Genomic DNA, 27,269 nt, shown 5'->3' with positions numbered 1-27,269 from the left:
CCTAGACCTGCAGAGTCACAAACATCTGAGCATTCCCCTCCCTCTGATTCGGAAAGATATAATTTTATGCTTTGTCTCTCTCATTACCACGTTTCCAGAGTGAATTGGAGTGGAATGTGGAGGTCCTGAAGGTTTCCGACGTTCACAAGTAATGGCAAAATCAAAAGCATCTGCTTGAGCATGTGTCTGTTCTGTGGGGAAAACTGCTTTCTGTTCAGACTGGGAATTCCTGTGCAGAATTAACTCACTTGAAATAGTTAAATCTAGAAAGATTGTTGCATGGCTCACTGGGATGTGATCTATCTTTTTCCAAAGGTTGAAAAGGGTTTATTTAAAAAAAAAAAAATAAGAGAGGGAAAAACAACAAAAAGTTTGTTCTGCTTTCAGTGGTGCCTGTTCAAGGATTGTTGAATGCCAGCCCCAAAGAGTTAAGCTAGTACGTGTGACTGTGGGGAGCTTCAAGAAGTCTGATGATGCGAACATGAGAAAAGGGAAGCTTGGAACTGAAGCAAAGCAACAAAGGTGAGGAGGGAACACAGATATAAATAACGTGGGTGCTTAGCCTGAAAGTGACTTTCTTTCTTGATTTTGTCCGGCCCTGGTACTGCTGGCATCGGCTCTCTGGGGAAAGCTGCAGTTCTGCTGTTAAAACACAAGGAGCAGCCTGGAGAATTTTGAGCTGCGTCACACACAGCTCAGAGGGAGAGAGAGAGAGGGAGAGCAAGCTCTGTCGATAGGTCTACTAGGAACAGCCCTGCTGCAGCAAGAGAGGGGGAGAGAGAGGGAGAGAGAGATCATGAAAGAGAAGTAATAACAACATTGGGAGCATGGGTCTTTCAGCCACCCAGCATCTCTTCTAAAAAGATATATTATTTGGGAGCTTGTTTAGTACTAGTGGATTTTGTCCACTGACGATACCGGAAAGATGCAACGCAGTTAATTCCGCAGGGGGGGGTCAGACGTAGGAAGGGTTAATGGGAGGAAAATTCTGGAACATTCTGTCCTGCCGTGGAGCAAGCAGAGGGTTGAAGGACTGCACAGGTATAGACGAACATATCTCATGGTTCCTTTTCTTTACGTATGTATCCTTGGTTCGAGGGGTGGGGGTGGCCGTTTTGTGGTTTGTGTGTATGTTCATGTGTGTCTGTATGTATTTTGGGGATGTTTTTCCCGCTGTGCCCCACAACTCTTCCACCCCATGTAATTTTTCTATAGCTAGATATTGTTGCTGTGTCCTGCTTCAGACCAATGGAATGAAGGCACAGGTTGTAAAATGTCACTGCGTAGCTCTAATGCAGATTCAGGAATGGAGGGAAGAAGGAAACAGTAGTTTTGCAGAGGTTATCACCCCCTCTTCCCTTGCCCACTTCTCACAGATTGGCACATCAGGAAGTTGGCAGAGGGGTTAGCAAGGCACTCTCGGGGTGTTTAAATCTGAGAGGCTGTATCTGCATAGTTCAGAAAGTGGTAAACGATGACGCAGTGATCCTTGCCAAGCATGTTGTTAGGTTTTAAAAGCATCAGAGGGGACAGGTACACAGTGACTTCCCAGACCAGCTGAAAGGGACTGAGTTAAGAAGAGAAGATAGCGTTTAGGAATTAAATGTCATTATTTTGGCGTTGGAAAGTTGTTTACCTTGCTCTCTCCGTGTCTCCATGTTGGCAGACTTCCAGCTCACATGTGATAGTCTTCCCTGTACTGCTGCATCATTAACTGAGTGTCTGAGCCTGCACATGATTGGCTGGGGAGGGCTCTCATTCTAAACACACTCTTCCATTGGAGGGGAAGGCAGTGGCAGGTGAAAAGCTGCTTCAGATTGGCTAATGCTGGAGTATCAAATCTAAATGTTCCATTCCCCTTGCTTTAAAAGGCGCTCTGAACAGTTTGTGACTTAAAATATCAGCTGTTTGCTTTTTTTTTTTTCTTCACCCTCCCTCTCCCTTAAAGCAGGCATTTTGTAATGTGTTTGTGTTCCAGGGACTGGTCATTTAAAGAGAAAAGGGGGGGGGAAGCAGGAACTTACCATTGTGGATTAGTTTAGTTTCTTACTAGTGCAAGTGACGCAGAAGGAAAAACAAATATTCTGTGACTCCAGTTGCATCAGTGACAGGCGTGCTTCCGGCTGCTGTGAGACAAGCCACGATGACGTGACATTATTATATGCTTCAGAGGAGACAACAAAAAGGGACTTTGGTGGGTGTCTACCTCTGTCTGTGAGTGGAGAAACTCCTAACTAGACCAGGCAATTTAGTTACATTGTAAACTCTGAGGCAGGGACAGTTCCTGTTAGTGATGTAGCTGTAAAAAAACTAGACAGGGCGAAAAACTAAAATGTGTCCTGGGTTACAACGGTGTAAATTCAGACTCAGTGCCATTACTGGATTGAATGGCAGCAGGATACAGTGGTAAGAAATACAAAGTTTCCTTTCTGTTTTTATTTTTCAGAGAGGAGATGGAGATTTCTAAGATGAGTGGGGAAAGGTAGTGGAGGCTGTCAAGAAGAATCAACCAGAGCCGGCAGGGGGAGGGAGGGCAACTGGGATAGAGAGCAGAAGCTACGTGAGATGTGGTGCTTGTTTTAATCATTTTCTGAACCATGTTTCCATTCTGGCCCATCCCAAAGTCGGTTTCAATCAAAGAATGATTCAACTCTGAAATCTGGGGTCTATGTTCTCTTTGGAGTCCCCACTGAAATCTAAAACAACTGGCATTAACCCACAGCATGGAAGTGTGCATTTCTTGTGGCATTTTCTCATAAAATGTTTCATAGAACGGTAGGGTTGGCAATGGTATGAAGATTCTTATGGGTGACTCACCGGCATCGAGAGAGTCAAGTACAATCAGCCATTCGGCAGCAGTTTGCTGGCTTTGGAACCAGATTAGATGTATTTTGATGCTCCATCTCTTTTACTTGAGAAGTACTCCGTCTTCTCAAGGGTTCTTTCAAGATGTATACCTGCCAGCAAGCTTTAAAATTCCTAAGAAAGTTGAATAAGCTTACTCTGCTATTCACAATTGCTAGCTCTAAGGAGGAAGGAGTAAAAACCAGGAAGCCATTTCTGGAATGAGACAGACATGATGCATGAAAAGAAGAAGACAGGGAGACTTGGCAAATGCACTCCTCCCATCCTATCCCTCCGTATACACCTTCATCTTCCCCTTCTTTTCTTCTCTGTCAAATGTTATGCCTAATCAGAATTTCTCTTAGCTATAGGTGCATCACTTTCTTGTTTTCCCCCCCTCCTCCCTCAGTGTGAGCTCTTTTTTCTGCAGAGCTGTCTCCTCCGGAGGCAGTCTTGCATCCTGCAGTGCTAGTTCCGCAGAGGAGGGCAACCGGACGAACAACTATGATGGCTGGCTTCGGTGAAGGGCTGGACTCTGTGCTGAGATTGCAGTTGTTCATGGTAGGAGCAGGAAGATATATAATGCAGCTAGGTAGGTTGGGAAAGCACTGGGTTAAATTAATTTTGACCGACGCCATCTAAACAGACATCTCTTGCATTTTCTAGATATGACCACTAGGGGCTGCATATCAGCTTCTTGACACCTGGTGCTCCATAATGGCGTACCTTAGTATATTTGGGGCGTGGGTTGGATTTGTAAATGAGGATTACAGACAGAGCATATTTTCCCCTTTTCGCTTCCACAGAGCAAGTCTCTCTGAATGTTCGGGTCTGCAGGTAGAGATTGATTTGTCATCTCTAGTTTCCTTGCTAGGCCTGGAGGTGTTTGTGGTTGGTTCTGTGAATCTGAAATTTAGCTTTTAACACTCACTGCCTCTATCAATGGCTACCCAGGCAGGGATATCTGAATCTGTTGACCCTGAAAGCAGTACGGGGAGGGAGAGGCTGATGGGGGAAAGCAAGATAGTCTAACATGTAGTTGGAGATATTTATGAACGTTATTTATACAAGGGAATCAGAGGCAGGTGAACCTGGCTGAAAGCGGTTCACTTGGAAGCTGACAGGGTTGGAAGCTGACAGGGTTTTTCTGGGAGTCAGAAGACCTGGCTCTGGTTCTTGGCTCAGCTTTGTGACCTTGGGCTCCTTTGTTCCATTTTGCTTGCCTCTGTTTTCTCTTCTGCAAAGTGGGTGTGATAAGATCTGCCTCAGAGGAATGTTGAAAACTATATTTCTTTAATAAGTAGAACCACTGAGAACCACAGAGACCAACATTTCTTCCTCATAACCACGTGATTGTCCCACTGCATTACAACTCCACAGTTTGACGACGTATACAGAGGCCACACAATAGAAGGTACCATGGGTCTGTAAGAGCGTCCATTTGTTATTTTGTTGGTACCATCTAAGCAAAGAGACAGACAGGATTCCTAGTTGCATTTTTGTTGTTGGTGATCTACTGTAACGCAACAAAGTTTAACTCTGCTGTTTGGGAGGACAGAAGATATGAACAAGAACATGGGGTGAGCACATTTTAACGGAGAAAAAGAACGCTCTGAATCAAAATACTTGTCAGTAAATAAAAGTGGTTGTGGTGTCGGCATGCATTGCTTTTACCCCTGCTAGCAACAGAGAGTCAACGGCACTCCTGGCCATTTTGTTGCTGGCAAAGTAGATCTGGAGCTTGCAGCACTGCTGCTGTTAATTTCCATGTCATATAAAAACAGAATTGGGCTTTGTGTTGGAAGCTTTGCTGATGCTAGGAGGAGAACAGTCATCTTGACAAAATGTTTTATTTTCCTTTCCTCTTTTGTTTTTGTAAGAGGCCAGTAAAAAAAAAACAAAAAAAACTTCTGTTTTATAAAGCTTGACTTGTTTCCGTTTTGAGATTGCGCCCCCCCCCCATAAAAACCAGCAGCACTGTTCTGTTTTGCGATTTTAAATCTAGCATCTGGTAGTCTTTTTGCGGTGATTTGGGTGTGGCCGCTGTGTGCCATTTCTCCCCCCCCCCCCATTTTGAGGAATAAGAAAAGGGTTTGTCAGAAAGCTGTTATGACTATGTTGATGGATGGAATGAACATAAAATATTTATTTTGAGGGCCACATATCAAGTACTGTACAAATGTTTCTGTAAGAAGGTAAATGCCATGGAAAATCGTGTTTCTTCATAGGTTTGGCTTATTGGCACTTAAATGTCTTTGTAAATCAATTCTTTTTTCTTCTTGGAACAGTGGCTTCCTCTCTGAAAACTGCTTGCCAAAACAGGGACAACACAACGCAGCTGCTTGGGCAGCCATTTTGCTGCATCACCATCCACCACTAGCATATTCCAGAATCCCAGTTTATAGTTACTTGTAGTTCAGAGACGAGCGTTTGGGATGTACATCTTAATTTTGGTAACTGCTCTTGTGAGAGGCTAAGCCTAAATATGAATTCAGAAGCATCTGAAGTCCTAAACTGTGGTCGGAATCGGATCTTTGTTTTACAAAAATTCTATAGTTCCCTTAATCTAAGTGAATTGGTTATTCTAAGATTCATTTTCATCATCTTGTGTATCCACCCTTTGCAGTCGCTTGTACTTTCTTCTGCAACATTGAATGTTCACTTGCCAGAGAGACAGGGAACTAAGCTTAGGACTATGGATTCTACTTTTGGTGATACCATTTGCAATGTTCTTTCCCAGATTTTGATTGAAGTGACATTACCATACTGTGCTTGCTTTGAATGGTTGGACAATAAAACCTAGGTGGTGGATGAGACCAACTACTAGGGCATAGCCAAAGCATTCTGGGTAGTTCTTTTGGTTATGAAGAGTTTAAGGAGTTCTGGGCTGACATGTGGGTGCAAACAATGGCAAATTCCTCTTTGAAAAATATATATAGTAGCATCTTTGCTATGTTGATGGTTTGGATCTTATGCTAAGCTGGGCCTGTTTCCTTTATAGGGTTTTTAAAAAAGTGTTCTTGAGTATGTCGTTGTCAATATTATCTAGAAAATGAAAATGCAGAGAGAAAAATGATAGAAAACATTGTTTTGGAATAGATAGATTCGAGCTCTCCAAAGGACAAAGCAATTAACTACACGTAGCAAACCTCATTATAGAATATTCAGGTGTAGGCCTGTTCACGTTTATTTCTATGTTTTTGCTTAGATGCTATCATGCTACTAATTTCAGGTTTCTGCCCACGCTTTTCTCTGTGGCTACCTTTCTCGCAGCATCAATGATAGCATCATAGTAGTAGCTGTCTACTGTACCCTACATGTTCCTAGTACTTTATGGAGAAGCAGGCAGTCACCCGATTCTGGGTGGCTTTATCTTCACTTGAACTTGCTCCTGTTGGCTATTTCCATGAGCTTTGTAAATCTAGGGAATGGATCTCTTTCCTCTGCTGCTGCCTTTCATGGCTGTCAGTGGCAAGGTGGCCTCTCTAGCCTCAGCAGCTTGTGTATTGAAAACTGACCCAGCAGAGCAATAGCAGCCAATAATCTCTAATCCAAGTGCGTCACAGCATTTTGCCCGAGTGTCAGTGCTTTGGGAATTCCTATCGTGCTGCCACTGGCCTGTTATTTGGTTCTAAAGTTTAAGTAATCTGCTGGATGTAATGACAAGAATAAAAAGTACTGTTTGGTTGCTGTTACCTTGGAATATACATGTAATTGGGTAATACTACCTGTACTCTTGATTCGGTTTTTGTCTAGGGGAGTTGGATTAACCTTTTCTAGTATTTATTCAGAGGTTGAAATAAACTTGGTTTCAGTGTCAGTAAAGAGGCAAAATGAATGTATATGCTTTATGGATGGTCCAGGGATGTTGTCAGCCCAGCTAGGGCGGGTCCATTGCGTATGCAGTTCTGGCTTTGGTCCAGACATCTGTGAACAGAACAGCAGACTGCATGCCCATGGTTATGTTTATAGCGTCACCCACTTCTCCTCTGTGTTAGGGTGTGTCTGAACTCAGGGTAGACATTCCTTTGTCCTATCCTACAGATTCTCATTTGACAGAGAGAGTGGCTCTCTGTGAACACTATTACTGCTGCATTTCACAGGATTGGGACCTAAGTCTTGCATTCTTTGCCATTTAGAAGACTTCTGCTATTCTAACTTTTTAGGATTTCTACTTAATAAAAAGTAAACACATGGGGCTTCTTTCATAATTTTGAAAGAAACTAATGGTTGGGGGTCCAAAGAATTGTACAGGTAGTTCTATGCATCTAAAGATACTTTGTGTTTCCCAAACAGCCAGCCCTATATGCCATGTGACAAGTGGCTCTTGTAATTGAGGCTACTTTCTACGAGCAGGTATGGAATGTGGGTCTGCAGTTCAGGAAAATAAGCCAAAAATACTACAGGGCACGCCTAAGCCTTTGGGCCCGATGTAGCTTCCTTAGATTCCAATAAACTGATTTTTTGATTTTTTTTTTTCCTCAACTGCAGGTGCATTTTTGGATGATGTGCAAGGATATACAGCTGTGCTACAGTAAGACTGGTTGCAAGAGAAAAGGAAAGCACAGGGTATCCGTGCACTCCATACACTGGTAATGGCAACCCCTCTGCTACATACTGTCCAAGCTGTAGTATCCTAGTCAATGTCATTTTCTTTTATCCTGTGTCCAATCCAAGTAAAGCATTCTTTATTTCCATTCTGTTGCTGCTAACTGAAGAGGCCACTGCGTAGGCATCCGTCGCTCAGTAGCATAAGCATTTGGTGCAGCAAGGGTTTACCTTGCAGCAACCAGGTTCCATTGCAGTCATTAGAGGCAGAACAGATTTCTGTGGCACAGATCTTTTATCGGTTCCAGACTGCCAGTGGTTTCTCATTTAGTTGCATGCAGAATTCAGTTATTGTTAAAGGGGCAAGCTAAACTTGACGTTAATCACATCATAGGTTCTTATGCGTTCATTTTTTTAAAAATTGTAAGTGGCAGCAGTGAGGGAGGGGGTTGATTAGGATTGGGACTGCAGTGAAGGGAATTTGCTTTTTTTGCCTTGGCAGTCTGCATGCACATACCCTCCCCCCCGCCCCCACTGTTTGACTTAAAAGAAAAGCTGTCATTGGCACCAATAGCAGCTTCCTTCCGGAGTCAAATAGCAACAAAGATGGGGCATTTTGAAAGGGAATGCAGTGTGGGGAGATAAAGAATTTAAAAAAAACTTCCCACCTTCACCACAGTCCCAATCATGACTGTGTTCCCCCTCCCACTGAGCACCACTTTACAGTTTTTACAAGTAAAACATGAGCCCACCAGGACCAGCGATGTGATAGAGCATGGGTCTCCAAAGTACGGTCCATGGGCCACATACAGCCTGTGGAGACCATCCATCTGGCCCTCAGAGGCCCGCCAGCACCCTGGTTTGCAAGAAGATCTTTTCCTACCCCCTTTCCCTCCATTACTTTGAAAGTGCTTGGACTGGTTTGCAAGGAGATCTTTTCCGCCTCCCCTTCCCTCTCTTGTGTACTTATTATTTATTTAAATTTTAAATGTAAATTTATTTTTCTGGACCTCGACATCTTGTCAGGTTTACCATGTGGCCCTCCTGTCAAAATGCTTGGAGCTCCCTGTAATTGGGTTTTGCCCCAAAAGATTTATCCTCATATGCGTCAAAATCATGGATGGCTTCACAAAGCGAATAACATTTTTCCATTAGGAAAAAAATGTTATGTTACCGCCATACAGTTGCACCAACATTAACCAAGGTTAATACCAACCAGGGTTCCCATCTTGCCAGAAATTGAAACTGGAATATAAAGTAGATTTACAAATTCTGATAGTGCGGGAAACTGATCATCATGGATGGGGAAACTGGTGTATGACATGTTTTTATAATGATATGTGGGGGTTACCTATTCAGGCATGCCCTCTGTTTACGAGTACTCAACAACACTTAATAGGAATGCTGTTGTTTAGGGCTCCAATTAGCCTATAGTTGGAACCTGGTTCAGGACCCATTGTGGGGGAGGGCTAGAATTTCAGAGGAGAAAGGAAAGGAAAATGCTCTCTCCCCCCCTTCCCCATTGTTCTAAAATCTTTACTTACTGTTTTGTGAAGCTTAGTTTTGGGCCTGACTGTATGTTCTATACATGAGCTCTTTATTTGTGATGGTGTGGGGAGGGGGAGGGTTCTAAAGAGCACGAAAAGGGAAGTGCTCTCTTTCTTCTTCTCTACCCAAAACCTCCCTGTATAGTACAGGAACGTAGTTTTAACATAATACTACACATCCTCAACCCTAATCCCCACTTCCCAAGATGTTGGTTGTGCATTTTATTAGGGGCTCAATTATGCCAGCTCTCTACCCCATTTCCTTTTTCAGCTTAGCATTTTGTGTCCTTCTGAATATGCTTTGTGTCTTCATTGGGCTGTTATGGGGTAGTGGTGCTTAAACAAACGCTATTTCTGTGTACCTGAGGGTTCCCCTGAGCAGAAACCACCACCTTATTTTTGGGCATTCCCTTTTTGCTGCCAAACTGATAGGTACCAGACCATTAAGTTCATTATTAAGAGAATATGATACAGCAAGAGTTTTTTTCTTTCTGAAACACATCGGACATATCCTGTGTTACATTACACGTTCATTTTCTGATCATCACTTCTGAGGCTTAACCTCTCCTTTTTGTTTGTTTTTCAGCCACTGCTGAATAGCAGCCTTATTTACCAGATACTCCATGGCCCCCAGTGACTCATGCAAGGAAGGAAAATTACAAAGTGCATTGTGATCTTCTCATTGGTCGTTCTCTTGTTCTAGAAATTGAGGACCTAAACTACTGCAGCGACTATATGCCAATACCATGAAACTAAGCAGCCACCCTCTGCAATGCAGTAGGTATTCCCAACAGCCACCCTTGGGTTCTTTTCTTCCGTGAGAGCAAAGAAACACTGGAAGATGTCCATGAAGCCCTTCTCACTGTAGTTGGAAGTGATTGGGCAACATCACTGAACGTTTGTACAAGCTCAGCCCCACTCCTTTATAGAAGCTGCTTGTCTGCAGTGTTCCCCCTGACTTCAACTAATAGTCTCTTCTTGATGCTTTGGGAGAATTTGGCCCATCGGGGAGAGAGAGAGGTATTAATATCGTGAGTCATACATTCAAGAATACGAAAAATTAAAGAGAGCAATTTAAATCAAGAGATATAAATTTGGGGTTTGGTTTTGACTTGCAGATTGCATGGATTCTTCTTGCGTGTTGTTTCTTGAGCAAAATACTAACCTGCTTTTACTTTCTTTTCCCAGCAGTCCCTTGCTACATGCATAATCTTGTATGAGATGCCTGAACAGGTCCCAAGTTGGAGTGAATAACACTGGATAGCAGGAATCCCATCTTGTCTAGTATAAACAGATGTTTTTGGTCCTTGGTGTCACCAAAAATGGATGCGGTAAGATATAGGAATGCACAAAAGCTTCTAACTTTCTGTTGTACAAGATTAGATCCTGCTTTTCAAACTAGGCTGCTAATTCTGACACTGGATAGAATCAATACAAAAATGAATTCAGCCCAGGAACTAAAAGTAAGTGAGCCAGCATAATATGTTGTAATCATGGTAATTTGTTTACAGTTGTTAGTCCTCTTGTCTGTTGTTGGAAGGAAGGATATGGGGCTTCTTTGTCTGTGGGCACATTCTTGATGGATTCATTACCCAGCAAAAACAGGTATGCTGTGCCGTTGTTTTAGATCTGCCTATCTGGCCCCATTGCTACAATTTCTGAGACTATCAATCTATAAATAATTTAATCCATAGAGCTGAGCAATCATCCTTCCCTATATAGATGAAGAAGAGCAGTTTGATCATCAGAGTGTTCTGTTGGCTCTGGCTCTGGAGAGATGAATGAAGCAAATGCTTTGGAGAGGAACTATAAGTGACTTGTTGTGAGTCAGGATGGCTCATGGCTTAGCCACTGACATTCTCATATGTTCACACCCTGTACTCAGAAGCCTTATTGCACAAGCATCCTATAAATGACTAAAGCGCTTATTTCTCTCGCTCTCTCTCTGTATGCACATTTCCTTCTTCAAGATATTTTGAACCAATATCTTACTTTGATAATCTTTCTCATGTTTCACATATAAGATTTAGAGTACAGTCTCATGCACACTGAGTCAGAAATCTTGTATTTATTGGTGCTTACTCTAGGTTGAAGCTGAATCTGTATTCATCACACTTGAGTTGTAATGAATTCTTTTGAAAGACTAATAGAAATGCGCAAGAAATGCGCAAAATGAGGAGATAGGGTATGGTGTTAACAGTGGCCTCTTGCTCTGGCAGGCAAGCATAGGGTTAATCCCATGGCTCTAACTAGCAGTGGGTATGCTGCACAACTGCAGTCACTAGAGGCAACCAAGTCATTAAGGGATAAAAGCAACACCTGGAGAAGGTTGAGTTTGGTGGGTGTAGGAGGAAGGGGTTTAGAGAGATTGAGAGAGCAGAAGGAAGGAGTTTGGAGGAGAGAAAATTAAACTGATGGATTAAAGGACTGAGGAACTAATGGACTGGCTGATGGACTACTGGACCTGCTGACTGACCAGTGGACTAACTGACTAATGGATAGATGGGCAAATGGACTTCTGAGAATGGCTAGAACAGAGACTGCTGGAGACAATGGAGATTGGTGTGTGGCTGCCATTCCCAAGATGTGCTGAGGACCAAGTTGCTGCTGTGGTGGCTGAAGAAGCTGTTGGCAGAGGGGAAGAAGGAGGACCTTTGCAGGTTGAACAGGCGAGCTGCCCTGGTGGTGGGGTCCAGCAGTGCTGCAGTACAGAACTAGGGCCATTGTTGGGGAACACAGGGGAGCTAATTAGCTTAAAGTGAGCATAGGTTCTCTAGGTGAAGCTTGGACTGGGATTTTGGCAAAGACTTAAGAATATGGGATAGAGGGAAGAAGCAGGACCTCTGTTCTTTCTTTTCTCCTGTTGCCTACCCCACCAACTCTTTATGCTTTCACAGACTAGATAGCTTGAAGTAACACTGGTGGTCAGTCATGTACTTTCATCTTCTGTTGAAAAGGTGAGCAGAGGAACCAAGTGGGGCCCAATATGAATGGACCTGTGCGGGATTAGGTTCAGTGACCACTGGTTTTGGAGTGTGGTATACAGAGTACAGCTAGCTACATCCCTGAATTTATCGCAGGTAGAGATGACAATGATGGGCAGATCCCCTGGGCCAGGACGTGAGCTTTGGCAACTTGAACCTTATGCAAAAAGAACGCCCGGGGGTTAGGAGACCCAGAATTCCCTTCCATTTCAAATTACAATTCAAGCTAGAAAATTTCTGGTTTATCCATTCCCAAAGCATGTCCCCAGCCTACCCCCACAAAAAAAAACATCCTTTCCTTAGACCAGTCTCCAATGTGTCTCTGGCCCTCTGGAGAATTGCTAGAGCCCAAGCCGGCCCGATGCAACTGCTCTCAGTGTGAGGGCGACTGTTCACTTCTTGCGTGAACTGTGGGACGAGGGTTCCCTCCACTGCTTGCTGTTTCACATTTGTGATGCAGCTGCAGCAGCAAAGGAAAGGCTGGCCTTGCTTTGTGCAAGGCCGTTTATAGACCTTGAGCTATTGCAAGACCTTCATTCATTCATATAAGTTCCATCTCCAGTATATTCATTAATGTACATTTATTCAAATTTGAAATGTAAATTAATTCTTTTTTTCCCTGCCCCCATCACAGTGTCAGAGAGATGATGTGGCCCTCCTGCCAAAATGTTTGGACACCCCTACCTTAGACAATGCTGAAGGCATTCTTTCATGTCCTCAAGATGCTACATTTTCTAAGGTTCATCAGAATCTTTTGTCATGTTGAAGTAGCAGAAATTTTGGGTATCCATGGAGAGATTAATCTTTTCTTACTTGCTGAGACCAGGATATTGCAGTTGATGATACTGTGCCAGTTGGGTAAAAATTTAAAGTGAAGGTGGGATTGGGGTACTGGTGAGTGGGTATGATAAATTTAGATTGGGATTGGAATTTAGCTTGGTTTGTTTCTAGTTCCAATTAAGTGGAGAGACATTGACCATCTCTAATTACAGGGGCTTTGGTTAGGTTGGGGCGAACCAGAAGCAGATGCCTTTTCTCTGTTCCTGCATACCACTTTTTCTTCAGGCTCCTATTTCTAGGCACGCAAAGTAACCTTGGCTGTTGGAAGAATCTAGAGGCCAGCATGTGTGTGCTAGAAAAAGGGCATTCGTTCAGCTAGTAGGGGTTTTGTTTTTTCCAAACCTATAGGGTGATGACATTGAGTGATGACATTGTGATTGTAGGTATGCCATGCTGCCCCCGCCTCCCATTGCCTTCTTGTTTGTTCATATAGTCAATATTTGTATGGAGGGAGTTGCTTTAGTGTATTTGAAGAAGAAGCGGGAAAAGTACCGTCAGTTCCAGCACATTCCATTCCACAGAGTCACTTATCTGTGAGAACAAAATTTTAACTTACTTTGCGCCATCCGCTAGCTGTTCCTGGTTATCTGTGGCCATTCTCATTCATCCACGGCTGTTCTGAAGCTATCTGTGGCCGTTTTGGAGCTATTCTCTGCTTCCGTGGTGACCATTCTGAAGCTATCCGTAGCTATTTTGAGGGGCTGTCCATGGCCATTTTTAAGCATCCACAGCCATCCTCAAGCCATCTTTGGCTGCCATTTTGAAGTGATTTATGGCTGTTTTTAAACATCCACAGCCATTATGAAGCTATCATCAGCCATTTTGAAGCATCTGTGGCCATTCTTAAACACCCGTACCATTCTAAGTATCTGCACCGTTCTGAGACTATCCACTGCTGGCATTCCTGACCAGGTAAGCTACCCCTCCCCCTAACCCCATTGATCCATAGGTTCAATGGTGTACTGTCTACCGGTTCTGTAGCCTCTGGGGTTTCCAACAACCTAAGCCCAGCAGATAACAAGGACTGCAGTCCTTACAAATAAAATGTAAGAATGAAGTGGGCAAAAATGCTTTGAGATGGTCAACATAGCTTACTGTAATGGTTTATATCTGCTCTTTCTTGCTTTCCTGTATTTGTATCATCTCTTGGGCATGTGTGTGTTGTAATCTAATAACTTTTCTGTTCCTTTACCCCTTTCTTTAAAGTCTGTTGGTGTGGAGCAGGGGAAGAAATCAGCAATCTGTATGAATAATAGGGATGAACACTGGAAGACTTTTGTTTCTTCTGTTGAGTGCCTTGGGATTTTCCCTGCCTTGCCCTCCAGTATACACGCTGTCATCCTTGGCAAACATTTTGTGCAGTTGTAAACAATTTGGTGTGAGGGATTGTAAGGGTTCAAGTCCTCCTTGCATTTTGAATCCTAAGGAAATGCAAGTGTTGAAAGTATAATATCTGGTATACTGTAGTCTGATGACAGGTAGACATGGCAGAGGAAAGTAATATTATTGGTTGCTATGGAAAGTTGAAGTATTCTCTGTAACAGACCTGCAACTTTTCTCCCCCGCCTTGGTTTACTTGTGCTATTTTATGAATAATTCACTGGGCTTCTTATGTTTGCTTGTGTGTGTCATATAAGAATACCCTATACCATATCACGTTGGTGTTTCATATATTTACCCTCAATCATTTTTTTCTTAAAGGACCAGGGGCAAAAACATGAGGATGGGGGCATGCCACTTAATTAAAACACTCACACAAACTTCCATTAAAGGGATATGCAGCCTGAAATGAATAACTGGTTGATGTAAAGGGAATGATTGGTAGATGTAACTCTTAGTAATTAGTAGCTATTACTGTAAGGAGGCACAAGTATCTGTGTGGAAGAGAAGAAGGAAATGGCTACTCTGTGTGGAGTAAAGTAAATAGGAATGTAGAAAAGAGTTTTACCAAGCTTCCAAAATTAAATTTGACTATTGCAGTTAACCTTTTCTGATCACAAGCAGCAATCTTGCTCAGCTGTAGTGGATGCTAGGTATCCAAGGGTTGAGTTAGGAATCTCATGGTTTGAGTGATAAAATCCACAGTAAGATTTGGGGGAGGGGAGGAGTGAGATGTATTGAAAGTATGCTCTGTGTGTCATAATGAACATCACAGTTGGGACCTAGCTAATTTGCTGAGCTGCCATGTTGTATTTGTTGCAGAGAAAACTTCAAGCAGAAGAGAGAATATGGCTGTGAAATGATGGTCTCTGTAATTGACTGGGGGTATGAAATAACTATATTGGCTGGACCAACTATAGGTTTGACCCGGAGTGGATCTGAGGGGAGGCCGTGGGTATGTGACCCCTCCAAAACTGCCAGCGGGCAAGGGTGCCCACTGAGAATGCCCACTGGCTATTCCCAGAGCTGGTGAGATTGGCTGAAGCAGGAGCCCAGGTCTACCAAATCTTGGCTATGGCAGCCATAAAGTTCAACCCAGAGCCCAGGTTGCCTGGTTGACCTGGGCTCTGGAGTTGGTAGTGCTCATGGCCCCCTCCGAAACACAAACACTGAATCTTCCCTGGCTTGACCTAACCTTGCCTGTTCCATGAAGGAGTACAGGGGGCCCCTGTATCCATTTATTATTATTATTTTATTGATTTATATCCCGCACACAAGGCGGCCTACAACAATTAAAAATACACAATTAACAATTAAAAACAATAATTAAAACAGTTTTCAAATAATTAAAAATCTAAAACAAACCCCGTGGATTCTAATATAAAAGAAGGAAAGCCAGCCAGCCTGTCAACAGTTAAAAGCTTTTTGAAATAAAAAGGTCTTCAGTCCACGCCGAAATATTAGCAATGACGGAGCAGTTCTCAATTCTAAGGGGAGGGTATTCCAAAGTTCGGGGGGCCACCACCAAGAAGGCCCTCTTCCTGGCCGCCGCCCCTGAATTCTGAATTCGCCGCCCATGAATTCTGTATCCACAAATTCAGTTATTCACGGATCGGGTCTGGGGCCCCCCCATGTGTGCTCCCTCCGGAGGCAAGGGTAGCTGCACTCCCCTGACCTCTGGAGGGTCCTCTGAGTCCAGCTGAGGCTGCAAACATCTGTCTGTAGCCTCTGCTGGGCTCAGAATGAGCTTGATAGTGAAAAAGTCACTTCCAGTTTCTCTGTGAAACCAGAAGTGAAGTTATTTTCACTGTAGGGCTCAGATGACCCTCTGGAGATGAGGTGTGCAGAGCTCCCCTTGCATCCTGGGGGGGGGGAGGCAGTCACCTGTATCTGCGGTTTCACTTAACTGCGGGGGGGGGGGGGGTCCAGAAGGAACCCCCACCAATATGGGGCATGCCTGTACTTTCTGCCTGCTACACTTCAGTTTTCACATTCAACCAATGACACTGACCATGGCTCAAATTGTAAATGCTAGTCATTGCATATTTTTTTCTGAAGTGCATTAGGAGATTATATACAAATGTCCTGAACCAACTGTAGAAATATGGTTCTTGAACTAAATCTGTAGGAGGCTTATCTCCTTAATTATGAAAGTCTTCAGTATCAGTTCCAAATATTATAAATTATTTTATAGTACCGGCTTTTCCGTACTGGAATGATGCCCCCTTGCAGCAGGCACAATGTGCTTTGTAACTCATTTGTCTCCTGGTTCTCATTCATTTCAATAAATACCATATTCAGTAAGATTTTTGTGGCTTCACTGTGTCTAAAAGTAAACAATTGGCTTAACTTTTCAAGGAGGTATCAGTTGTTTTTGGAAAGTCTCCAGGATCTTAAGTTCTCCTCCGCTTGTGATGAGAAAAAGATCTTGAATTACATAAAGTGTTAAGCTAATCTTCTGAAAAATTGCAGCAATCTCTAAAGCGATGTTTCCCAAACTTTATAGCACTGGGACCCACTTTTTAAAATGACACTCTATCGAGTCCCACCTAGCTTTATGAGTTTCACTTATTTTCATTCAAGTTTCACTTGAGTAGAGGCTGCTCACGCCCCCCATTACTATGATAGGGGGCCACTTTCTGAAGCATTTGTTGAGTTCCACATTCATTAGATGGGGCCATTCTGGTAGCTTTACCTTCCTTTCACCTGACCTTCAAGAAGAGTTGAGGCACAGTTCCTTAGGGCTCCTTGTCAGCTGTCGGCTTGTCAGTTTTGTGACCCACCAAAAATCAATTCATGACCCACAGTCTGAGAAATGTTGGTTTAAGGTATAATGAGATGAGATATTGAAATTGGGGATAGTCATTTCTAGCTGATGGTTGCAAATCAGGTTCTTTATATTATATGGTTGTGCCCTCCTTCCCTGAGTGGTGACATGTTCCAGGGAATACAGCATTACTTGAGTTCAATATTCTGTGGAAGTAGAGATCACTGGAACTTGTGGTGTCTTTGTAGTATTTGCTTTATTTACAAATGTACTGTTTCAAAAATTTAGATGGAGTTGAGTAGTATGGTTTTGAATGCGACAACAGCTCACACCCCTAACTTGTAGCATTGCACCCCAAAAGCTCTTGGTTGGCTTTCTCTCTCAACTTCTGTTGCTCTCAGAATCTGCCAGCATGTGTTGCCTTTGTTTCACTAACTCAGAAGGAGGGATGGATCATCTCACGTTTTCTTACCTCCCCTGAAGTATGACTATGTGATGGTTTTGCCAACAATAATGCAGTTCAGGAGCTCATTCTGAACCATCGGGGATTGTTAAGAGCCGCAAACTAGCTTTCTGAGTTATTTAGCTCAGCAAAAACAATGGCAGTCCAGCATTCCAGTATGTAAGAACAGTTGATCAGCCCTTATTCTTCATTTTCGAAATTGGTTCATCAGCAAATATCTTCAGTCACAAACCTGTTGCCTAATTTCATAATTATAAAATTGGGGTTAAATTCTCAAGACCCAGCTTTACAGACAAGCAACTCTCTTATCTTTTCCCCATAATCGTCTGGGTAAGTTCAGTAGCAGGCCAAGGTCCTAGCATCTATCATTCTATTTTTTAGTCTTTGAGGAAGTGGCATACCATCAATAAGAGGAAGTGAGGCCATAATTAAATAGATTACTACATTTTAATTCTCCCTAGTTCATTTTCTGGATCTAATACCCGGTGCCTTTTTTAGTATTGAGCAATCACTCAAGCCTTTGTAAAACTGAGATGTTGTGCTTTTCTATCTTATAGTGATGAATTATGTGAATGAACATGTTAGACACATGCATTGCTGACACTTTTGGAGAGGCAAACTAATTTTCAGAATTTGAATGAGCTATAAATTTCTCTGTCAGTACTAGAGAAATTCAGGTGTCTCATCAACTTCTTTAGGTTTGGTAGCTTCAAATTAAAGTTAATATCTCCAACAGAGAAATCTTAGCTCAGTCCTGAGCCAGCGCAAGTCCCTTATGTCATAACATAAAGCATGTTCGTGTCTACTTGGGAGCAGGCTGAGCCAGCACACAAATGTGCGCTGGTCTAACAACACCAGGCCTGCACCCAGAGAATGTAAGTTTGTGCCAGCTCGGCACAGGAGGTTGGAGAAGGTGGCAGGAGTGTGGAGCGAAGAGAGGCAGGCAAGGGGGCATTTTTGGGCAGGGCAACTGGGAGGTAGATTGGGCCTGGGTGGGACTGGCCATGGCAGCACAGACCAGTTCCTAACTCGCATCTCCAGCCCAATCAGTGTTACATGGAATGCTTGTATTTGCATCCGTGTAGGCTGGCGCATGACATGGGGTAAGGGGAATAAAATCTACTTACTCTGAGTTGTGCCCCAGTCCACACCTATCCTGTGCTGGATACAGTGCAGGCAGCTCAGCCTGCCTCTTTCAGTGCAAGTTAGGATTGCACCCTAAAGTTACTTTCAAGTCTAGTTATAGGCATTTTCTATCACTTCCAGAAAACTCCTATTGTGAGTCTTAAAATTTTATTTTAATTTATTCCTGACTTATTTGTGTATCACACAAGCTAAGTTGGGCAGCCTTCTGAGGATCTTTTACCAAACCGGACAAGAAAGAGAGAAATTTTGAGCCAAATGTAACCAAGGCACTTAGTACAACAGTTCAAGTCACTTTAGAAAATGTATGCCTTGGATGTATCGCACAAGAGTTATTGTTGGTATGGCTTTTCTTGGGTGACTATCTAAATCAGTGTCTCTGTTTTTTCACGCAAGAGGAGATGCAAAGCATTCTTCATAACTAACATAGCTGGGTTGCTAACTTTGTGACTAATTGTCACGAATTGATTTGTGGATTACAGTTGTTTCTAACATGATTAAGACAAAATTTATGTTAAACAGCAAAGTGTTTATGTGGCAAAAAGCTTTAGACTGCCTGTACTGAAATACACCAGCTTAGATAAACTATGTGTGATACAACTACCTTAGAAAGTCGTCATTAGCATACATGAGCGCATCTCAAAGATTCGGTAAGGGACAGCAGCAGGATTAGCAACACTTTAGAGAAAACCAGTGGAGACCCAAAGAAACTGTGCAACTTTCCTGGCTAAATGTATGAAGGCCCCTGTATTCAGGTTAGTATCTATACCACTATAGGTCCCTTTTACATTAGCATGAATGAGCCATGGGAAATGTAGGACTGTAAGGCTGCAATCCTGTGCACACTTACCTTGGAGAAATCCCCAATGGACATAGTGAAACTTACTTCTGAGTAAACATGTACAAGATTGTATAAGTGAACATATCTCCTCTTACTGCCTCCAACATTTATACTTCTCTAACCTTGAACTCAACTCCTCAGCAGACTGAAATGGCAAGAGTGTGCTGTGAGGCTACATGACAAGAGAGAAAAAGCTGGAAAAAGCCTTGTTAGAACTGCACCTCATTAGAACTCCAAACTCTGACTGTGAGAAAGTTGGAGTATTTTCTGGTTCCCTTTTTCTATAGCAACAGTTGATTTGAAACTCAGTAGTAATCATTTGAGTTAAGAAGGGCTAAGAAAACAGAAGTGTGTGGAGTTTATAAAGAGCTCTCAGTGTGGGTGCTGTGCATCAGGAGAGGCACTGGTTTGGGTTACAAATTACTTGCCTGCAAGTTGAAAAATAACTATGACCTCTTTTTTTTTTTTTTTTTTTTAACAGTGCAAGTAGTTCTCTGTAAACTAAAGTGGAAGGCTGATTTGTACATTGTATTACAGGTCAAGGCTTCCATTCATATTCATTGTGAATATGTTTCCATTGGTTCCGGTTTGTTTGTATTCATTTGGTTCTGTTCTGGAAGTTGCAAATTAATTCAGGGTGTATTATTGTTATCATCATTGTCATGAAGTTTACAATTTCTTTGTTTTCAGAATTCAGTATTTAAAGTTGCATTCAGCAGAAACATAGGTAGGAGGCCTTAAAAGTCTGTTCTATGAATAAATTATACAAGCAAAGCATATCTGCATAAACTAATTTGCAAGAGTGGAAAGTTAGCAGTTTGGGAAAAGGGTTGTCAGGGAATGGGAAAGGGAGGGGTTAGGAGGAGTTGTACTTGGCAGTCTTGAGAGCAATAGATGCAAAAAAAAAAAAACTGGAGAAAAAGGTCTAATGGAGAAAAGGCAGAGTGCTGTGCTGGTTCACTCCTTGAAATATAAACTGCTCAATTTCACTTCTCATGACTTTTTCCACAATCATAAGGACCAGAACTAAGCATTTCAGATGTCAACAGAGAGAGCAAATTGTTGATCAATCAGTATTTCTCTTTTGCACAGCAAAATTGCCTTCCAGTTGTAGCATATCAAAGATATCCAGCCACATCCAACAAAGATATCCAGCCAAATCCACAACAGTATAATCTACCAAGTTCATCAAAAACACATTAAAACCATCAAGCATTCTTCTCACTGCTGTCATCCATTTACTTATTAGTCACAATTTGTGACTGAAGCTTAGTGCCCACTGCAAAATAATACTGTGCAAGTTACCGTCTTATTAAGTCATTTGGCACAGAAAAACTGCTTTAAAACACTGTTCACCATCTAGCCATTTTGATAAGATAAATTCCCAGCAGTACAAATTGTTGGATTCTGACATATAATGAATGTTTTCTACCTATGATGTATGTAACATATTAAAAAGATTAGGAAATCAAGGTGCATGACAGCTCCGAAAACATCTAGTCTCCAGTCTAGACCTGGCTGGACCTCTAGTTGTTAAAATACCACGTTTAATGAGAGGTAAGATGGGGAAGTGGTTGGAAAAAGAGTTGTTTCTCATTTCACTGCCCAGAGTAAGATGAGGATTATTTATCTCTTACTTTCGTATCTGCCCACTGTAGACAATAGTAAAAATTAGACAGAGGGAACACGTTCTCAGACCTTATAAGATAGGCCCTGGATATTAATCAGAATGGTTGCATATCTTGATCTGTGGTCCTCTGCTCAACATGTTGTAGGGGTTTTTGGTTGAGTCAAGCCTTGAATCTAGAGCTGCTTGATCTTGATGTACTTATATCTGGCCTATGACACTTCCAGTAACAAAACCTAGATTCTCCTCATAGTACAACCACATATGTCAGCCATCTCTGCCAATTCTCTATAAGCAGTAAAAGCTTATGGAGAAGATGGCACTTGGTCAGCATATCCCTACTGCATGTTTTTGAGGTGCTAAGAATGGTTGTTTGTCCAACAATTAATACTTGGCGACAATTCAAGCATTGCTGCCCTGTATAGAGACCATAGCATTTGAATAGGCCCCAAGTCCCCTGTCAAGACGGCAGATGGAACTTCCCCATGAATGTGTTTTCCATTTTTTTCTTGGACTTTGCTCCAAAGCTCTACATATGTATGTTTGTTAGTGATGTTTTCTTCACTGGCCATCTCTGTGTTATTCCCTTAAGAAAGAATGACCTGAAGTGCCCAATGGATTGATGCAGCCTTGACTTATATAGTGATAGATATAACATGTTTGTATTTAATTTTCTTGGGCAGGTTAATCAGCAGTGGGTTTTTCAGTAACGGTCAATGCATTCTCTACCAGGAGGTGGCATGAAGTATTAACATTTTGATACAGTGTCATCTGTGTACACGGTGCTTTATAAAGAGTTTCAAAACAGACAGGTGCCTACCCAAAGGAGTTCACAATCTAAAAGAGACACAAGGGGGGGAACAGAAGAAAGAGAGGGAAGTGGATGCAGGGAATGACTAAGAGACAGATATGTCGTTATTTCTCAGTACACTTGCATATGAGTACACTGACACATCTATTGTTGAAGCCTTGAGGATACACAGAAGAGATTTTCTGGAAATGTTTGTGCAATTGTTGAATTTTTCCATGAACTAAAAGTAGCTAATTTTCCAAAGAATCACCAGAAGGAAACATTAGTCTAGTATGACAAGACAATTGGAATATAATGCCAAAGTGAAATGACTAATGCTGTGGTAAAGTAGCCAGAATCTTATGTAGCAGGAGTGTTCTTCAGATTTTGGAACTGATCTGGTTTCTCAAGTTACAGCATTTTTATGTATACCTATTCAGAAGTCCCATTGTGTTCAAGGTTTGCAGACTTAGGTGCCATGTGTTTTATAGGCATAACCATCTCAGGCTGCAGTCAAACTCAGGGCCCAATCCTATCCAATTTTCCAGCTCCAATGCAGCCCCCAGGTAAGGGCTTGAACCAACGTTCTCTTACCTTGAGAAAGTCTCTGTGGCTGCCCTTCCCGCCCACTGCAGGATGCAATGCATGCCCCTTTGGCATGGCTGCATCAGTGCAGAAAAGTTGGTTAGGGTTGGGCCCACAGTTACATGAGAGTAAGCCTCTTGGACTGAACTTCACTGTCAGTTTCTGTAACTTTGCTGAAGAATTGGTGTCTGGACTCTGAGACAAGTGGGTAGATTGGTAGGACGGAATAAATGGGTGGAAAAATAGTACATAACCGTCAATGGGAGATGCCAGGTAGGCCTTAGAAAAGCTAGAAGAGGGAGCTGGAAGAACTGCCATCTCAGCTCTGTATTGTGTTCATATGGTGCCGTGCTGGAACAGCTGCTCATCTCTTTTGGGCTATTTGGCTTTAAGACAAGAAGGGAGTCATAGAAGTTGTGCCGCAGAAAAGAGGAAAGGGTAAAGATGAGGTGGAGGGAGAACTTTTAATCCTTTCCAATAGTCCAAAATTGAACACTTGCTGTTTGGGACTTTCAGGACAAAAGAGACTTGGCTTTCCATTTAGTTTCAATGGGAAATTCACCGTAATTGGATATTTCAAAACTAACATGTGTAAAACTACAGTGCCAATCTCAAGATTACCCTGCACCTGTGACAGGTTGCAGTTTGCTAGGGCTGCATTAGCATTTTAACCTTTAAAATAGCTTTTAATTGCAGAGCTACTGCCCTCTGAACAGGACGATCCCCACAACTGTTCTAGTTTCCAATAAACATGCACTTGGAAAGAGCAGCCAGTTACCACTTTCGGGTAGAGTAGTTGTTCCAAAGAAATTTAAAGAGACAATGCCTCTGTGACAGACTGATGAAGAGAAATTCTCAAGCTTTGCACTCTTTTATTTTATTTTTATCCCAACCTCCATCTGGGGAGCTGACAAGTGCTTTTAGCTCCTCCATTTATCCTCTCAACAACTGGGTGGGGTATGTTAAACTGAGAGGAGTGACTACCTAAACAGGAATTTCAGTGAAGTCTTCCTAATTCTAGACTAGCATTCTACTCGTCGTCATGGGGTCCTTGCATGGCATACATACCTTCCGCACCTTCCCTTTAATATTAACCATTTGCTCTGAATTGCTTATTTAAATCCTTTCAATCATTTTGTTCCCCTCAGCAGAAAGGCCCTCTGCATGTACACAGAGGCATCATCCCTTTGAATTCCTTTTGAATAGCTACTCTGTTTGTGTGGCAAGGGGGCTGTTTCTGAGCCTTTCCAAAGCATACCTGTTGGAGATGAGAGGGGTTTGAAAGGCAGTAGCCCTACTGTTGAAACTTGCCAGGGGTAGAAATCATGCCCTAGCTGTAGCAGACCTTGTCATATGTGTGGGGTGAATTTTGGGCTTTCTCTCATTTTCTGGATTTTTTTGTTTGTTTTTCTCCTTTTGATTCTGGAGGATCCAATTAAAGCAAATTTCTCATTTAAATGGGGAAAAGTGCAGGTTCTAGGGCCCCCTAGTGGGGATACTTCATTTTTGGTGCACTTTTATGTTTTCATTTGGGACTTCCTGGTATTCCTGCCTTAGGGTTTTTTTTAATGTCTGTGGGTGGAAGATGACAGATGGCGTTCAGGTGAATGAAGCATCGATTGGGCAACCACCAGCAAAAACAGAAGACTGTTTCATACTTAAGCTATTTCTGTCCAACGTTGCATATACGCAACAATATGTACGTGTACCCCTGTGGGCCAAGCAAAAATGGGTTAGTTTCTACACTGCATCAATTCAGAAGCTGAAATTGGCTTCAAAAGCTGACTCAGTTTCAAAAGCTGTCAGGCCCTAGAAATCCCATACTGTGTGATCATAACAAGGTTTAATGTCCCTAAACTCTCCTCTTCAGGTAACCTTCAGTACATCACAGTATGTAGATGACGGTTTTTCTTTTTGACACTAACCACAGCTGCCTTCCACATAGCTGGAATGGGGAGATGTGGTTCTCAAGGAGGAATTTTCTTGTCTGTCTGTGTGTGTGTGTGTGTGTGTGTGTGTGTGTGTCTCTCTCTCTCTCTCTCTCTCTGCAGATAAAGACCTGCCAACTTCATGAGGAGAACTTAGTACATGGTTCTCCTATACATACACAGTATTCCCTTGATTTTCTGCACTTGCTTGAATGACTCATTTTATTTTATTTAACATTTATATCCTACCCTTCTTATAAAGACCCATGGAGACTAATAATAATAAAATCATATTGTGACAATGTTTTTTAAAAAGAATAGGTTAAGAATAGATTTTAAAAGGTTAAGGACAAACTACAGTTAGTTCTCTTTATGCAAATTCACTATGTTAATTTGCATAATCTGTGAGGGGCAGAATTGCCTCCTATCTCTTTGTCTGCTACTTGTTGTTTGTGAATACTTGACTGGTGCACTTGGGGCGGGTGGGGAGGTGCGCGGATGGGGAGGCTCAGTGCAGCTACGAGAACACAGGTAGGGGTGAGATAGGTTACAGGAGGCAGAGGAGAAGAGACAGTGGGCTCCTCGTGAGCAGAAGGTAGTACTTGTGCTGTGCGGACGGAGAAGGAAGAGAGTATATCGTATACTGCCAATAGGCGAAGGGGTTGCGGTAAGCGCATCCAGTCAATTATACTCTTCGTTTTTTAGAAACTTGTGGAAAATTGACTCAATCCAGACATCAAATGTGCATTGGTACTGGCCCATGAAAAATCATCAGACACTTTTGTGCCCACTTCCAGACTGGACCCACCATCTTGGGCATGGAAGAGGAAGCATCAGATGTTGGTAATGAGCCCTCACTATCACCCAGACCCATATACTTCAAGTTCATAGGGCGTATGGTGAAGAAGATCCCCTGGAACCTAACCCCATTTGCCCCTTAGGTTCAGTGATTCAGTATCCACTAATGGATAATGAAAAGTAACTGTGCTTCAAAAGGACCAGATTGTAAAGAGTCACTAAAAGGTTAGTGGAAGAGCAATAGGCAGCAAAAAGTTGGTAAAGAGGACATCAAGCATATCTCCAGAGAAAGGGAGTTCATGATACAAGGGCCACCACTGATAGTCTTAGGCTGATGCGACTACGCCTCCTCCAAGCAATGTGTTTTTTCTTAAATTAATATTTTAAATCCAAATGTCTTGTATAACATCTCCACTGATCAGTGGTGGAGTTGGTAAGCTCTATTGAAAGGAGGAATAGTGTTCTAGAATTTCTGATGTGAATGAGAGGTCAGGTGGTACCTGTGATACATTGCACCTTTCACCAGCTCAGGCTGGTGCACCAGTTGCAATATCTCCTGGTCAGGTTACCCCAAACCCCCATATTAAGCTACCGTATTGAGTGTGGGACACCCTTTAAAGACTTCTTAAACTTTTGGTTAGTCAAAATACAGCTGCTGACTTGGACTAGCCAGAGAGGACATACATCCCCAGTCTTGAAGCAGCTGCACTAGCTGTCAGTCCATATTGCCATTAGCTATACTGCTATTTTCAGGCACAATTTAAAGTGCTTACCCTAAATGACTGGAGTACCTGAAGGCCTGCCATCTCTTATATCAGCTTGCCTGAATGTTAGTATAATCTTCTGCCACTGTCTGAAATTACAGGGATGGTGACCAGAACAAGGGCTTTCTCTGTGTGTGGAACACCCTGTATGTGGAATGCCTTCTTCAGGGAGACTCTTCTGGCATCAAACGTGATATCATTTTGGAGAAAGATGAAGACCTTTTTATTTGTCAGGCCTAGCATTGTAACTTCTATATGCTAATAGTGTATTGAGGTGGTTGAGTACTTATCAGCTTGAAATATTTTTAATTAATTAATTAATTAAAATAATTAAAATAATAATAATAAAAATGTGCTACTTTTCAATAAAACAAGTTCACAACACGGTTTACACAGAAATATCAACAAACTAATGGTCCCCTAGCCTAAAAGGGTCCACCATCTAAAAAGATACAGAAGAAACACCAGCAAACAGCCATTAGAAAAGACACTGTGCTGAAGTGAAGAGGAACAGTTGCCCTGTTGAATATCAGATATCACAACTTGAAAAAGAGCCTCTTTGTCAGTAAGCAGAGGTATGCTAACAGACAAGGTAGTAGCTTCTACATGCCCAGCAGATTCCCTTAGTACACCGAAGAAGACAATTAAAATCCACCCCCCAAAAAAGTACCCTGCTACAAACTGAGAATGTTCTGTGAGGTGTCAGTTGGAAAAACAACAGCAGAAGACTACAGGTAGGGAGGGGAGGGGAGGAAACTGGCCTGCTTGAACCTAGGCATTATGTTTGGGGTGATACAAGAATGTAACAAGAGCTTTGCTGAATCAGGCCAAGGGTTCAGCTTCCTGTATTGTGCAGTGGCCCATCAGATGCCTCAGGAAGCACTCAAGGCAGCATGATACCTGTGTCCCTTGCACCTGGCATTCAGATTGGCTACCTCTAAAACTTAGCTGTTGTGTATAGTCATAGCTTATAACCTGTGATGGATGTTTCCTCCATAAATCAGTCCAACATAAGATACTAGTTTCTACATATTGGGGAACTACCTGTGTACACAGAAGTACATGTGTGTGCCAATTAAAAGAGGGGAAAAACTTTTTTAAAAAACTCTGCAACAACCCAGTTCAAACGGAACATGCTTGGTGGCTTCCAGGAACCATGGCATGTCTAGGTAGCAGTCAGAGAAAAAGGACAGCAGAACATTGGGGGAGGAGTGGAAAGGAATTGACCTGCTTAAGTCTTCACCAGCTGGAGGTCAGAATTGGGGTTGAGGTGATGCAACACTTCCTTGCAGGTCCCTCTTGCCAAATATGTTCATGGATTTTACTGCCTGAGTTTTTATTATTTTACATTATTCTTTTTGTTAGCTGCATTGAGGGTTTTTTTTTAATAGGCTAAAAGGTGGCAAATACTGTAAGTTAA

General features: G+C 42.4%; 2 long non-coding RNA genes across 2 annotated transcripts in view; one reads left to right on the top strand and one right to left on the bottom strand.

Moving 5' to 3' along the window:
• The window catches only part of LOC136649406 (uncharacterized), a 33,835-nt gene extending 32,137 nt beyond the window's left edge, over positions 1-1,698 (bottom strand). The window contains exon 1 of the long non-coding RNA XR_010794396.1: positions 1,637-1,698. This is a non-coding gene — a long non-coding RNA (uncharacterized lncRNA). The remainder of the gene's footprint in view (positions 1-1,636) is intronic.
• LOC136649405 (uncharacterized) lies at positions 707-26,100 on the top strand. Its single transcript, XR_010794395.1, has 5 exons — positions 707-1,041; positions 7,336-7,436; positions 9,526-9,716; positions 10,128-10,270; positions 25,951-26,100. It is a non-coding gene; the product is annotated as an uncharacterized lncRNA (long non-coding RNA).
• Positions 26,101-27,269: the final 1,169 nt, after the last annotated feature.

The sequence above is a fragment of the Tiliqua scincoides genome, chromosome 4, assembly GCF_035046505.1.
Source record: "Tiliqua scincoides isolate rTilSci1 chromosome 4, rTilSci1.hap2, whole genome shotgun sequence".
NCBI lineage: Eukaryota > Metazoa > Chordata > Lepidosauria > Squamata > Scincidae > Tiliqua > Tiliqua scincoides.
The sequence above is the reverse complement of the archived record's forward strand: the minus strand, read 5'-3'. Positions and strand labels throughout refer to the sequence as shown.